General features: G+C 52.1%; 1 pseudogene; it reads right to left on the reverse strand.

The window, feature by feature from the left end:
• Positions 1-15,094, reverse strand: part of LOC135211960 (uncharacterized) — a 122,681-nt pseudogene that overhangs the window by 38,046 nt on the left and 69,541 nt on the right.

Here is a 15,094-nt window from a genome sequence, read left to right on the forward strand (position 1 = left end):
TTGTACGCCCTCCTGATCACCTCACGCAGCCAGAAAGATGAGGTGCCTAGTTCTCTTCAGATAGTGTCGTAGCGCCCTCACAGGACAAAGCAGGCATCTCATCCGCATCATCATCAGTGAAATCCTTCAGGGAGGGGATCGTGAAGGACTCGAACCGGTCATCAGGGACCGAAGGATTCTGAGTCTTCGCTACGAAGTTCGGGACGAAATCGAGCGTCACGGATCCCCATCCCCTGGAATGCTTGACATCGAAGGAAAGACCATGAAGTTCCCCTACTCTCTTCGCCGATGCCAGGGCCAGCAAGAAGAGGGTCTTGAGGGTCAGATCCCTGTCTGACGACTCTCGGAGTGGCTCGAAGGGTCTGCGAGTCAAACTCCTAAGGACGAGAGTCACATCCCACCCTGGGGGCCTGAGTTCCCTGGGTGGGCAAGACCTCTCGAAGCTCTTCATCAGGAGGGAGATCTCGAAAGAAGAGATGTCTACACCTCGCAGTTTAAGGACTAGGGCCAGGGCGGCTCTGTATCCTTAACTGCAGAGACGGAGAGGAGCTTCTCCCGGCGAAGGAAGATGAGGAAATCCGCTACCACTTCCCCTGGTAGACAGCTGCAGAGGACTGTCTGAGGTATCCAGCCATCTCTGTTGCTGCGCTGCGAGAAAAGCCTCTCGCTCGCAAGAGATGGTGGATAACAGCCAGCCGTGAAGACACAGGGACTCAACGGACTGGTGGTACCGTTTTACATGTGGCTGGCACAGGAGGTTGTGCCGGGGGGGAATCTCTCTCTCGGTGCTTCGGCAAGCAGAGCCAGCCGGTCCAGATACCAAAACGGCCTGAGGTCGTTTGGGCGCCACCAGGATCATCCGAAGGTTCGCGGTGATCAGCGCCCTGTGATCACTTTGCGAATCAGACAGAATGCGGGAAAGGCGTAGACGAAGAGGTTGTCCCACGGATGTTGAAGAGTGTCCTCTGCAGCTGCCCATGGGTCCGGCACAACCAAGTAGAAAACCTGGAGTTTTCTGTTGTGCCGGGTGGCGAACAGATCCACAACTGGACGCCCCCACAGGTTGAAGAGCCTTTCCACCACGTCAGGATGAAGGGACCATTCGGTTCCTATCACCTGATCCCAACGGCTGAGCTTGTTGGCTACCACATTCCTCTTGCCTGGAATGTAGCAGGCCGACAGCTCTACTGAGTGTGCTGCGGCCCACTCGTGCACCTGCAACGTTAACTGGTGCAGCGGGAGGGACACTAGGCCCCCCTGCTTATTGACGTACGCCACTACTGTGGTGATGTCGCTCATCAACACCACCGAGTGTCCCACCAAACGTCCCGGAAACTCTTGGAGAGCGAGGAACGCTGCCTTGAGCTCCAGGACGTTGATGTGAAGGTGCTTGTCACGATGGTCCCACACACCTGCAATCAGCAACTCCTCCAGGTGTGCGCCATCTCTCAGTCGATGCATCCGAGAAGAGCAGCATCTCGAGAGAGAGAGAGAGAGAGAGGAGATAGAGAGAGATGAGAGAGAGAGGCACTCCTCTTACGAGGTTCCCGTCGTCCAGCACCAGGCTAGGTCCTGCCTTACCTCCTCCATGAGGGACACGGGGAAGAAGGGAGGGTCCCTTGCCTGTGACCAACACTCCTTTAGCCTCCACTGAAGAGACCGCAGGTGAAGACGCCCGTGAGGAACTAGCTTCTCGAGAGATGACAGGTGACCGATCACGACCTGCCACTGCTTGAGCTGGTTGCCCCATGTAGAGACAGGAACTGTCTTGCTGCCTCCCTGAACCTGCTGATCTGCGAATCTGCGGAGAAGACTCCCCCTGCTACTGTGTCCATCAACATGCCCAGGTACCTCATCTCCTGCTTGGGCTCGAGATCTGACTTCTCGTAATTCACTACGATTCCCAGATCACGGCAGAATTCGAGGAGTCGATCTCTGTCCTGCAGCAACTGCGAGCGGGAGCTCGCCAGGACTAACCAATCGGTCGCGATACCTCAAGAGACATATCCCTACCGAGTGGGCCCAAGCCGACACCAGTGTGAACACTCTTGTGAACACCTGTGGGCCGGTTGAGAGACCAAACAAAAAAAGTGCCCTGAATTGGTACACCGTCCCGTCGAGGCTGAAGCGGAGGTAATTCCTGGAGGATTGATGGATGGGTATCTGGAAATACGCGTCCTTCAGATCCACCGAAAGCATGAAGTCGTCCTCCCTGATGGAATCAAGCACTGAACATGCTATTTCCATCGTGAACCGAGTCTGGCAAACGAATCGGTTCAAGGGAGAGAGATCTATCACCGGACGCCAGCCCCCCGAGGACTTCTCCACTAGGAAGAGACGGCTGTAGAAGCCCGGCGACTGATCCTATACAATCTCCACAGCACGTTTGCTCAGCATGGCTTCTACTTCCTGCCGAAGCGTCACGTCCTTGGTCAAGCCAGGAACGTAGGTTTGCAGATGGACCGGGTTGGAGGTGAGGGGTGGCTGAGACTCGAAGGGTAGTAGATATCCCTCCCGAAGGATGTTTACTATCCAGGTCTCCGCACAGTAGCGCTGCCATGTTGCCCAGTGGCTCGCCAGGCAACCACCCCCACTTCCGGCAGCAGGTGAGGGGGCAACGCCGTCCCAAGCGTTTCCCTCCTCTCTTCAACTTCTTCTTCCCAGATGCTCCTCGAGAGAAGGACTGGGAGGAGGGCTGGTTACGGTCACTCCTTACAGCAGAAGTCGAAGGCAGAGTCTTTCCTCTCGGCTTCGACGAGGCGACCGTCTTGGCTGCAGAGGGAAGCGCTAGCTAAGCTCTAGAGGGCTTAGCCGCAGTTGTTCGAGGTTGCCCAGCCACCTTCGAGACTGCCTGGTGGACAAGACGGTCACTGACGTCAGTGTGCCACTGTTCCACCGCAGCGTCCACCATCTCCCTGGGGAAGAGAAAGGAGGAACTCTGCACCAGTCCGTTGCGAAGACCCAGAGCCGCCTCACGCCCAGCCGCCCTGGTCACTCGGGTGAGAAAAGCGTCTCTACGCTGGAGAACCAGGTTGGCCAACAGGTTAGCTATCTGGTGGGCCAGGTAGGCGATGGCCCTACCTCCATACTGGCACAGTCTCACAAAAGCCGGGTCCCCTTCAGGAGTGATGTTCCCCAAGGAGGCCGCGGCTTTCAACACTGTGAGGGACCACAGGTCGAGCCATGAGACTGCTTGGAATGCTGCCATTGCGGTAGATTCCAAGGCAAGTGCCTCCTGCTGCGAGAACCAAAGGTTCTCCGACAGGAGCTGCGGCAGAGACACCCCCGGAGTTAGCCTAGCTAGCTCCAGGTTAACCTTGTTTGGGCGGCAGAGGGTCCTCTGAAGGCACGTAGAAGCGCCTCTGTCGCGGTAGAGGTGGAGGAAGGAGTTTGGCAGACCTACCGGACCGTAGAGAACCCTCCTGTCTGGAGACGAGAGCGTCCACTTGGTTCAGCATGCTGTCAGCCAAGGCCGATCGCGGCAGGCCCACCGTCCGTCCTGGGTTCTTTCTTAGCTCCCCAGAATGACTCCAAGCCTGATGTGGGCTCGGTAGGTGGGAGCGGCGATCTTTCTCCGAGGTCGTTGTGCTGATGAATCAGCGCAATTACCCTAGTGACGACCTCTGGATCTCAGGAGTGACTGCATCCTGTGGAGATGGACCGTTAAGCCCGTCAACGAGAATGCCTCCTGAGACACTCCTCCTCCACAGGAGGAACCACGACAGACCCCTCCTGGTCTCCTCCTGCCACTTGCGTGTACGATCTGTTGGTCCGAGGTCCGTGCCAGGTTCGTAGGGCGTCGCGGCGGGATCACTCCTGATCGCCTCGCTCTTCCCGGTGAAGCCTGAGGAAGTTGAAGGGATCGGAGAGGCAGACCTGACGCTCCCCCCACGCCCACCGGCAGAACCGGTGTGCTGAGGGGGCTGCAGGCGATCGCCCAACCCGCAGTGGTGATCAGGCTGCAGGCCTGGTCGAGCGGCTGGACCGAGAACAGTGGCGACGGTCCCGAGCGTCAGAAGAGCTGCTGCTGGTACCCCTCTCCGCCCGGTCAGGGGACCTGCAGAGTCCGTTGTCAGGCAACCAGAGGGGACCGCTTCCTCGCCTCAGCCCAGCGAGTGGTCTGGGCACCGTACACGTCAACCCTGGGTACCAGCGAGTCGCTGTGAGAGCAATAGCTGGTCTGGTGAGAGTCGCCTGAGCGACCCCCGCCAGTCTTCTGCTCCGTGCCTGGATCCTGGTGCTAAGCGGACTCGGTTGCCTGGGTCTTGGCTGTACGGTCACCTGCAGGTGACGGTACACTCGGAGATTCTCATGAACGAGAGGCTGAGACGGTACCTGGCGTCGAGGCAGAACCTCTGGCGCCAGGTGAGGAGGTACCGATGTTAACCGGCACTCCTCCGGTCCCCGTCTTCTTCTTCCATTGCGGAGGGAGGGACGGGACCCGTTCCCACGAAGGGAACAGGAGGACCGACGGAAGTCCCAACCCCTTAGAGGTCCCAGTGCCAGCCTTCGGGGGGGGGGGGGGGGGGGGGGCAACCTTCTTCTTCGGCTGTGGGGCCTTAGAAGTTGAAGGGGAAGCAGCGGCAGACGACAACTACACCTTCCTCCTCTTCTTCTTCTTTGTCAGCTTCCTCAGCACCACCGTCAGGTCTTCCATCCAGGACGGAGCCGGGGCAGTTACCGAAGCAACAGGGCCCGACTGCACCTGTCCGGAAGGACCTGGGGTAGGAGCAGCACCACCATGGGCAGGAACGACAGCAGCAGGAACTGGTACCAGGGCTGGAGCGACAGCATACTCAGGAACAGGTGGTGGGGCAGGAACCAGCCGCATCCTCTGCACAGGAGGCAGGTCAAGAGGAGAGCTCTTGGGACACCGTAAGTCCGGGGCTGTAGCAGGAGCGGCAAACCCAGGTGGCGGCGTCATAGCGGGCATCGAAACCTCCAGCAGCGGTGCCTGCACAGAGACTGTCGGGGTCACCGTGGCTATGTGCTGAGTATACACCGCCCGGCGTGGACACTGTTGTGGTAGTCGTGGTGGTCGGCCCGTGTGTTACCGGCATGGCCCCTCTTGCCAAGTGACTCAGCAGCCCCCGGACCGTCAGTGTCCCTTGCAGCCCAGCGAGTACCAGGCCTGTCCGAGATCATACCCCATGGCAAGCAAGTCTGAGGAAGGAAAAGTCGGGTGAGTTAGTGGGGGTCTCCCCTCACCGGGAAGGGGGGGGGGAGACAGCTCCCACCCCGAGCGAACGGAGGACCTCGAGTACAACTGGATGTCAGGGTATTTTGGTCTTGGCCCTCCACGCTTGACTGATCGAGAGAGGAGGAGTCAGAAACCTCCCCCAAAGGGGAAGGAGCCATGAGGGAGCTGAGATGGAGGGAGAAAAGAGGAAGACGTGTCCGTGACCAAGGACGTAGCTGGAGAACCCTCCGACGACTCCTTGGCCAGCATGCACGGCTTCTTCCTCCCCCCATAGTGCTCCCACTGCTCCTCCGACCAAAAAACACAAGTATTACATGTCTTGGTGCGAGAGCATTCTCTCCCTCTACACAGAGTACAAAAACCATGAGGATCAACCTCTACAGATGATCGGAAGGCCCCACACTTACGGCCCTCCACACCAGGGGCAATCTGCGGCTGATGGGGGGGCGAGGGGGGGTCTCTCTGGCTCTCATGGTTCCATATCCATAACAATAAAGCGTTGTATGAACAAAAAACCACACACATACTTAATTATACCCTTTGCACTACCACACAGTAAAAGGAAAAGCAAAAAAGTCTTCACGCAGTGAAGCAAACCAAGCATATGACAGAAGCGGGCAGAGAGACGAGGCGCACGTCCATCCACTAGCATGGCCGAAAGCAAAGTGACTCCTCTCCTCGCAGTCGAGCTGACCGCCAACTGCCGGACAAGTAGTTAACTACCAAACCCCCTTGTTCGAAGCTTACCACGGTTCAGCTGCCGCTAAGTACCTTCCTATTGTTAAAGGACCGAGGGTTTCTATACGTATCGGAACAAACAGCCGTTTCATGATTCATTTTACCAATGTCAACATACCTCAGTTTTCTCTCTCTCTCTCCACAATGATTTACAAAGTTCAAATATTAATGTAAACACAGCAAAACATAAATAAAAAGTTATTTCACTTACAGTGTGAGGTCGGAATAAGACAGAACTGAGTATTAACTGATATATTACCTGGGCACGCGATATACATAGCAGTGTGAGGATGGAAACGGAGTGCCCGACCCCCAAGTCCCTCACACAGAGGAGAATTTGTTTTTTTTTAGCAGTTAATAAAAAATAAACAATAGCCCAACAAAAGACATAATGGACATACACTGATGAATTATATATCGGTGAAAAGGCAAGGAAATTCTACATACAAATATATACAAGTGATTCTTGCTGCTGCATTAGATGAGATACATGATCATGATTAATGGGTAAAGTACTCACCCCTCCCCAGACAATTATTAATAATTAATAATGAATAATTGAAAGATTTGTACAATGTTAATCATGATATCTTGGTGTCAGGAGCCATCCCCTAGTTCTTGATATTTGTGGTTGTGGGGGCGGTCTTGACTGCTGAGTCGTCCAGCGGGTCTGCCGGGGTGTCGTCCTTTGTCTGGCCCCCCCGACGACCTCAACCTCGTCTTGGGATGTCGATTTCTTCGCTTGAAGTCTTCTTTTGTGGAGGAATTCTTGGACGTCTACCGCTCTCCTCCCAGGTTTCGTGAAAGTCTTCTGGCAGGGCGTGAACTCCTTCACTATTTCCCAGTCTTCTAAGGGGCGTATCTCGGTCATCTGGTTCCATAGGAAAAATTCCCCTGGTACTGCCAGTGCTTCTCTAGACTTTTCCTGGAGGAGATTCTTTGCCGTTTGTTTTGGTGCTGTTCGGAGACTTAGCAGGACCAGGGCAGCTGCGCCTTCCAATTTTCATTGGTACACCATGCCATTAGTGCCGCTGGGCCCTTTCTGCCATTACATTGGCCACAGGGTTGTATGCTGTTATGCTGTGGAGTGTTGTCCCATCAGGCATGCCAGAGAGACCAAGAGTTCTGACAATTTGTGGCTGAAGAATGCAAGTTGGGGGGGACCCATCTACTATCTGCTCAAGTACGGCTCCACAAGCAACATTGCTAGCATCAGTGGTAGGTCTCAGGGGGGCAGTGGAACCTGATATGCTAAAGTGGTGGCTCTGGTGAGGGTTGCCTGTCTGCTTGAACGCCCTCTGCTGCGGCATTTCCCACGTCAAGTGTTTTCGGCTTCCCCTTCAGTACCTTGGTCAGGGGATACATGATATGGGTGAGTACTTCGATCGTCTGTCAGGTCAGTACTGTCTATGTCTACTTCTTCCCAGATGGATTCATCTGAAGCTTTGGGATGTGAAGGAATATGATGGGACTCCCATGTGGCTATTCATAGCCTCTCATGTATGGAGGTGCAAGAAGCAGCGTGCAGAGCCGAAGTCCTTCTCAGTAATCCTTTGGTTGCTGAGTGCGTACGACCAGATTACGATGTAATCTCCGCACTGACACGATGGCCTAGCCTACGAGAGCACCCCTCGGACTCTCATAAGAAGACTATGACTACTAACGTACCTGACTACGTTCAACCTATTCTAGTAACACTGTCCAGGCCTCTGGGGACCCGAGCGGTTCCCTATCTTAGTGTCAGAAAGACCCTAAACCTAATTGTATTATACCTTCACCAGCCTAACCTATATAATAGAATTCGCCACTACGAATGGGCTTAAAGAGTAGCCTTCCGATGAAGCAAACTGAACATCTTTGAAATAGAAGGAAGTACAAACTGAGACGGACTTCCAAGAGGTCGCCTCTAGAATGGAAGACACTGAGTAGTCCCTGAGAAAGGAAGATGATGTAGCCATCCCCCGAATACTGTGCGCTCACGGTAGTACTGGGTTTGCATTTACCGAATGCAAGCCTACATGAGCCTGCGAAATTACCAATCCTTTAGGAAGAATCTAATCACATTCTTTGAGAACGGCCGCGAAGGATTTCGAGGAGATATGAAAAGTGTCTGCGGGCAAGGACCAAGTTTCTCTACCCGGGACAGAAATACTCTTAGAGCTCGTACCGGGCATAACCACATCTCTTCAGGATCTCCGATGTCGAACTCTCTCAAGGCCAGAACCCTGAACGACCTTGGGAGTGTGTTCGCCTTCGACTCTGTCTTCGCCACGAATTCCGGTAGATAAGACAAGTAAATATCGTCTCCTTTGTACGAGACGAGCCTAGATACTGCTTGTAGCTCACTCACCCTCTTTGCTGTTGCTAATGCTGTGAGGAAGAACCTTAGTTAACTGTCTTAACGTCAGATTCTCGATTGGTTCGAACTCTGGGGAACTTAGTAAACGAAGCACTACCGACAAATCCCACGGCGGTGCCCGATTCGGTAATACTGGTCGTTCGATCTTAAAGGATCGTATTAGTTCATGTATACACCTGCTCGTCGAGATCTCTGGGAGGTGAAATCTAAAAGTATTACTGAGCATAGAGTGGTAGCCTGCTATCGCCGAGTGTGAAAGTCTTTTGACTTTCCTGAGGAATAAGAGGAAATCTGCTATTTTAGGAATTGAAGGTCTAGAAATAGAATGGACCTCTTTCCAAAACCATCCCCTGTATAATGTCCATCTGACTTGGTACAGTTTCCGCGTTGACTTCCTTAAGTTGAAAGAAAGCTGTCTAGCCACCTCTTTAGATAGTCCGCTTTGTCTCGCTGCTCGCTCGACAGTCTCCATGCAGCTAGGTTTAGCATGTGAGAGTTCTGATGGTAGTGGTGGAAGTGTGGTTGTTTGAGCAGATCTTTGCGAATAGGAAGGAACATGGGAACGTCCGTGATGAGTTCCAGAAGTTCCAGGAACCATGGGCGTTGTGTCCAGAAGGGAGCTATCAGTGTCAAACTCACCTTGACGCTCTCCCTCAGTTTCTTGATTACTTGATGAATGAGGCCAAAAGGTGGAAAGGCATAAAACTGCATGTGGTCCCAGCTCTGTGGCATTGCATCGGTTCCTATCGACATGGATCCACTACTGGTGAGAAATATATCGGCAGACAATGGTTTAGTCTCATCGCAAATAGATCTACCGTTGCCAGCCACTTCTGGAGTACCTGACGTACTACATCTTGCGTCAAGGTCCATTCTCCTCTCAGTACCTGTCATGAGCGACTTAATGAGTCGCCCAGTACATTGAGGCTTCCCAGTACAAACTGGGGAAGGAGAGACACCCTTTGGTCTTCGCACAATCTCAGGATTCTTTGGGCTACTAAATTTAGTTCTGTTGATCTTGTTCCTCCGGAATTCTTCAGGTACAAGATCGCTGTTACGTTGTCGCAAAACAATGCTATCACTTTGTTGTGTACTAGTTTTGAGAAACATTTGAGTGCTGCTTCTATCGCCCTGAGTTCCCAAAGATTTATTGACTCCTCTCGTTCCCGTTCCCTCCAAAGGCCTGACGCCCGAGTTCCCTCCAAGGTTGCTCCCCAACCTTGATTCGAGGCATCTGTATATAGATGGACGTCAGGAATGAGGGAGACTAGGGATCTTCCGAGTGTCAGGTGCTCTTCTTCTAACCACCACAGAAGATCGACAGGCAAGAATCGCTCCAGCTTATAACTGCGTTCTCGTTGCGGAAGTCCCAGAGATCCTGAGACATCTCTGGTAGCGAAACGCATCCAGAGACGAGACCCTGGGTATCAGAAGGGACAGAGAGGACATTTCTCCCTAAGAGACTTCTCCAGAATGATGCTGTTTATTCCCTCTTGGCCATAACAGGTCCACTTGTTGTAGCATTGACTGTATTCTCTCCGCTGATGGGAAAGCCTTCAAAGGAAGAGAGAGAATCCTCATCCCAAAATAAGTCATAGATTGGGTTGGAATTAGACAACTCTTTGCAAAGTTTCTAGCTGTTTCTAGCGCCCCCTTCTCCGAGAGTTCCTGAATCTCCTTTGCTAGAGCTATTCCTCTGACGGAATTTGGGGAATAACTCGGAAGGTATACAGGAGAGCGTGAAAGATGAGGAAGGGAGTGAGAGGGGATCCGATACTCCGCCCTCAGAACTTCCACCACCCAATCCTCTGCTCCCCACTCCTTCCATACCTGGTAGAAAGGGGCTAGACAGCCTCCTACTGTGCAGACGAGGGACATGTCTCCTATTTGGTAAAATCCCGAGCCGACGAAGACTTAGCGAAAGGTGCGGAAGAGCCTGACCCCGCCCTGTTCGCAAAGCGCACCCTAGGGGGAGACTTAGAAGACGTTCTTTTCGAAGGGGAAGCCCTACATGCTCCTCTAGGTGACCGGAAGCCCTGCGCTGCTACTCTAATCATGGCCTGTTGCGATTCAACTGCCGAATTGGAAGCCACGAAGTTAGCCATATTGGATACGTCTTCCTCCTTAAATAGAGAATTTGCTAAAGCTATGGGAGCTCTAAGTAAAGTACTCTTGTGTACGTCCGGATAATGAGGGGGAAGGTGGCTCAGATAGAAGTTCCACCTCTTCTAACCTACAAACATAGTAGAGGAAGTTAACACATTCGCCTGATGTGCTAAACCCATCGAGACGGACATTATCAAGCTGTCGAACAGCCCCAGATCTGAAGGAACGTAGCCGTCATTCTTCAGAAAACCCCAGTGTGTGAGAGAGGGCCTCCGTCTGGTTACGCAAGGCATCCTCTAACACTCCCACTTCTCTTAGCGAGATTCCTACAAGTCTGGACGCTGCCGGAGACCTACACAGAATTGCCTCAACTGATTCGTTGAGCGGCAACCTGACCCCTGCCAAAGGGTTACCCCGGACTGCATAGATCGCCTTACACAGCAAGAGAAGCGAAATGTCCTGTCTATTGGCAGCTACTGCTGCAGCTAACCTGCCATCTGCCTCTTGCATCGCTTGTCTGATGTGGTCAAACCAGACCAAACCGCACGAGAAAGGTGTAGGAGTTGGTTTAGTAGCATAGAATGCTTCAATTAACGACTGGTTCAATGCATGTGGTTCGTCCGGAGCTCTCGCTTGCGGGTAAAGAGCAGTCACATACTTCAGCATACGCCTATAATCGTTGCTATTAGCCAGAGGACAACCCAAGTTGACTGGAATATCTTGAAGTTCTGGAATCGATTCCTCCTCCGCAGCCGCCAAACGGAGGAACAGAGTGCAGTCCATCCAGCAAGGAAATGTCTGCCAGATTACCACTAATCCTGGTTGCCGCATTCTCACCACATCTGGAGTAATAGTAGCCCCAGGAGGAGGAGGAGGAGGAGGGGCTGAAAAGTCCAGAGGTGAAAACCGTCTGTTTCGGTACGAAAGAACCCTGTCCAGGAACGAACCTACTATGTTATGCCCTGCTGAAGGAAGAGCGAGCGGAGCCGATTGTGACTGGATCAAGGAAGAGGAGGGAAGAATGAAAGGGGTAGAGGCTACTCCGGGAGGGTCCGCAGCGGAGATCGTCGTAGCTGACAGCTGTACGTCGCTCAAACGTGCTGCTTCCCAACTAGGCGGAGCAGAAGCATGTAGGTCGGAACTTTGTGTTACCTGTAGCGCCTGAGATATCCCTGCTGCCTTCTGAGCTACCTTATGCCGCGGGAGAGTGAAATCGTGCATAAGCCATGGATTAGGACCCGGAACTCCTGTTATGTAGGTCTATGTTCCTCCCTGACCGGAGAGATCGCTTACCAAAGCTGACTGTACTGCAGGAGTAAGGGAGATAGACGAAGACGACGAAATAGTCGAAACTGGCAATTTACCTGAGACGAAGGAAGGCTTAGGATCGAAGATGTAGGAGAGGTAGAAGGTGCACAAGCTGCAGGAAAAACAGGAGAAGAAGATGGCGTCATAGAGGAAACTAACAGTGGAGAAGCAGAGGGTGTGGGAGCGGAAGAAAGAACTGCGGACAACCCAGAGGCGGCATGAGACACTCTCTTAAGGGACAAATAACACACTTAGTTTGACCCTCCTTGAAAGTCTTGTAGCATGTCCTCCAAAAGTTCTGGACATTCTTGTGTCACATATGTAATCTCTAATGTTCATGATACCATTGATAATGCAACCTTTAACCAAAAGCCTATAGCCTTTAGAGAGAACCAAAAGATCTGCGTTTTTCTCTGCCAAGTCAATCAGACTACTACGTGAACCTTTTAGAACACCCAAAATGGGGGCTCCTTGGTCCGCATTACTAGAAGAAGGGCTAGGGAAGACAGATACAGGGGAAACTGAAGTAGGATCTTCTGAGACAAAGGAAAGATAGTTGACAGTTAGAGGAACAGGATCCCACACTTTTGGAACCGTAAACTTTACTTGTGTCCTTGAACTGGACCTAAACAGAAGAGAAGACGGCGAAACGTCTGCCTTAAGGCTGGATCCCAACGAACCCAAACTCGATGTCCGTCCAGGAGAACGACTGCACGCTCGCAAGCTTGTCCTCAATACCTAACTCGGACCCTATCGTCTTAGTCACACCTATTCACTGATCCTGGCTAAAATTTTCCAAATTAAGATTATCAAAACTACCAGGGGGTTGTAAGGGGGGGGGGTGTCCTTTGCTGCCTGCTACGCGCCGAGGGGGCCGACAGAACCTGGCCACTTGGAGGCTTGTGGTTCTTCATTACCCTCAGCATCCGTTAGGGCTGGTTCTGGAACAGGCAGGGGAGCTGAAAGAGAATCAAGATTAGACATCCTAACACTACTAGTATTTTTGTCAGCAAACTGTTGGAAAAGACTCATAATTAAGTAGTCATGCTATTTGCTATCCTATCTTCTAACTGCTTAACTATCTCAGCACTGGCTAACTCTTTCGGTTGCTCTGTAGGAGCTTGCGATCCTAGAGGTAACGCTGAATCTACTTTGCGTTTGCTTCCTTTACTGGTCAGCGACTTGCGATGTCAGATATAGTCCTCCATCTCTTCAACTGTCCAGTTTGCGCATTCGTCACACCGTGTCTGCACATCGCATTTAATTTTCCTACATACCTGGCATATCAAGTGTCTATCGTGTCTTAGCGTACTCGTACGTCTCTTGCATGAAGAGCAGGAGCGATGTGCAGTGGCCTCTGCGCATCGCAGCGATCAAAGACGGAGTTGAAGCTGCCGGCGCTGAGGTGGAGGGTGGAAGAGATGCCTTATCTATTCTATCTGTTGTATATCAATAGCAATCCAAATCCAAACGAAACAAATCCCGTAAATCTTGCGTTCTTTGTCAATAACCATCCGAGAGAGTCGGGCAAGGATCAAACTCGCACTGTGGAAGGTCAACAACCTTACCGCTGCGCGAACAAAAACCAATTGAGGAAGGTAAGAGTAATGACACACACCTGCGTCAGCGTTGCCAACCGTCAGTGATGGTAACTCAAGGAAGTTTTTACCTGCAGCGTTGGCAACGCTGGCTGTTAAAAACAAAATTACCACTAGTGGGATGGGTAATTGAGAGCAGTTCAGGCTAATTGGGATTAGGGCTAATTCAGGTGTTCATGGGGTGTATTGCAATAGGTGAATTTTCCTCAAATAATGCAGGGAAATTGTTCCCGATAGAAATCTGTGAATGTGTGAGTCTGCAAATTGCGTGCGCATTGCGTGTGTGCCCCCCTCTTTGACCGTCTCTTCTATCAGGCTGCAGGCGCTGCAGTGAGCTTGGAGGCCTTGGTGGCCTCATGGAGTTTATGTGTGATGCTCACCAATTTCTCCATTAGGAGTGTGTCTGCCTCCATAATTTGCACCCTCACCTCCTGAGGAAGGCACCGCAGGAATATTTCTCGCAAAGAAGATGCGGCAACAGGGGAATCTCCCTTGGCACCTCCAACAACAACAGCAGATGCGGAAACCAATCCGCCTGCGGGCACAGAGGAGCTATCAATGTCATCCTGAGACTGCAAACTCATCAATTTGTTCAGGACTTGGTGGATCAAACAAAACGGAGGGAAGGCATACACCTCCAGGTAGTCCCAGGGATGTTGGAACACGTCCTCTGCTAATGCCAGAGGATCTGACACCACTGAACAGAATACCTCCAGTTTCCTGTTGAACTGGGTCGCAAAGAGGTCTAGCATAGGTCTCCCCCAAACCTGGAAGATCCTGTCTGCCACGGCCTGGCAGTCTGTGCCTAGGATCTGACCCCGACGACTGAGCTTGTCCGCGACTACATTCCTTTTGCCTGGGATATATCTGGCTGAGAGCTCCACCGAATTGCTGACTGCCCACTGGTGAACCTCGACTGTCAAGGCGTGAAGTTGATGCGAAACCAGTCCCCCTGCTTGTTCACATAAGCAACCACCGTGGTGTTGTCCGGCATGAGAACAACAGAATGTCCCTTTACTTTCTCCCAAAATTCCTTCAGACCCAGAAAGGCTGCCTTTAACTGTTGATATGCTGCTGTCTGTCTTCTAAACTCCAACTGCCCGAAGTAATGAGGCCGCCTAAATGAGCGCCCCAACCTGCGAGGGAAGTATCTGAAAACAGAAGAAAGTCCGGTGGAAGAGAACGCAGAGGAACAACCTTCAAGAGATTCTGGTCGTCCAACCACCAATGAAGATCTCTCACTTCTAGAGATAGAGGTACCCTTATCAAGGGTGAGTCCCCCACTGGAGACCAGAAGTCCCTCAGCCTCCATTGCAGAAACTGAAAATGAAGCCACTCATGAGAGACCAGCTTCTCTATGGAAGACAAAAATCCCAGAAGAATCTGCCACTGATGAGCTGACTGATCCGGTTGCGACATAAACATGCTACTACTCGCAACTTCTCAAACCTCTGATCCAACGGGAAAACTTTCAAGACTGCCGTATCGATGACCCTGCCTAGAGAATCCTTTAACTGGGTACAAGATTTGACTTCTCTAGGTTCACCAAGATGCCGAGTTCCAGACAAAACCAAAGCAATGATCTCTGTCCTGCAGCAGCTTCTCTCTGGAACCTGCTAAGACCAACCAGTCGTCGAGGTACCTCAGCAAACAGATCCCTTGAGCATGAGCCCAAGTTGAGACGAGAGAGAAGACTCTTGTGAACATCTGAGGGGCCGTGGTCAACCCAATGCACAGGAATTTGTACTCGAAGACTTTGTCTCCGAGAGAGAAGCGAAGGAACTT

The sequence above is a fragment of the Macrobrachium nipponense genome, chromosome 40, assembly GCF_015104395.2.
Source record: "Macrobrachium nipponense isolate FS-2020 chromosome 40, ASM1510439v2, whole genome shotgun sequence".
NCBI classification, from domain to species: domain Eukaryota; kingdom Metazoa; phylum Arthropoda; class Malacostraca; order Decapoda; family Palaemonidae; genus Macrobrachium; species Macrobrachium nipponense.